This window comes from Verticillium alfalfae, genomic scaffold (genome assembly GCF_000150825.1).
Source record: "Verticillium alfalfae VaMs.102 supercont1.5 genomic scaffold, whole genome shotgun sequence".
In the NCBI taxonomy this organism is placed as follows: domain Eukaryota; kingdom Fungi; phylum Ascomycota; class Sordariomycetes; order Glomerellales; family Plectosphaerellaceae; genus Verticillium; species Verticillium alfalfae.
Window position 1 is genome coordinate 2,041,255 of NW_003315034.1, and position 1,137 is coordinate 2,042,391.

The window sequence follows — 1,137 nt, forward strand, 5'->3', positions numbered from 1 at the left end:
CGCATCCAATGATGCTACCTCATGACCAAACACCTCCTCGTCACAGTCATGCCATATCCAACCCGGGAATCATAAGAAAAAGAAAATGCAGCAAAAGTGTCACCTTTCACGTCTGTCATGCAAAGTATCGAAACGAAATCAATAAAAAATCCCATACCTATTCCAGCTCTTCCAAGTAACGACCCCTGACGCCACAAAGCCCACATTCGGGAGTCACAGTTCCAATCACGAGGCACGCCCCTCGTCTCTGTCACACACACACACGCTCTTTCTCCTTCTCTCTTCCCTCACCCAGCCCCGATCGCCTTACTGGGATCTACTTTTCTGGAGACCTAATATCACCGAAAACTAAGAAACCAATATTCGACATCTTTGTCGTCGTCACCACATTTTTTTTTGTTCGGTGAGCGCGCTGCCTCCCGCCGTCTCCGGGACTGTGCCTACATGTACTGTGAAACCATCCCGTGAGAATCACCGCTTTGGAATCACTCCTTTGGAATCACTTCTTTGGAATCACCCCTTTGAGGGTTTTCCTTTTTGGCGGCCTCGTGAACCTCGTACACCCAGTCCGGGACAAAACTCCCAATTTTGGGATGCATATGCACCTAGATGCTGCACCATTGTAATGACGGACCGCAAAAGTGATCCACCCGGCTGCTCTTCAACATGGGGACTTGGGGTGGTTTTTTCTCCCCAGCAAAGGGGGGCGTCTACATGTACCTACCCAAACCTCTACAGGTAGAGCGCGTCGGTCCCTGGGCCCGGCGGGGGGGGGAGAGAGACGGCGCGCGCCTGGCTGGGCCAGCTGAGGCGCCGAGTCAGTCCCTGCCTTACCTTAGGCAAGCCCAGCGATCTGGGATTGCTGCCGCTGCCTCAGTACTACCTCACCACTCTACACGCCTACATGGTTACAGAATGCATCCAGATGCACGATGCACTCAGATGCACCACGTAGCGAGCGCTCTCCCAGGTACCTAGTGAGCGGCAAGCTCAGGGAGTGCCCACGCGAGCCCAAGCCACCAACCAACCCACACTACCCTGCCTCCCCCCCTCCCCCTTCGCCCTTCTCCTAAATGCTGCTCAGGTAATCCAAGGCTCCCTTTACACTCACCTTGTGCTTGTGTGTCCGCGGTTTGT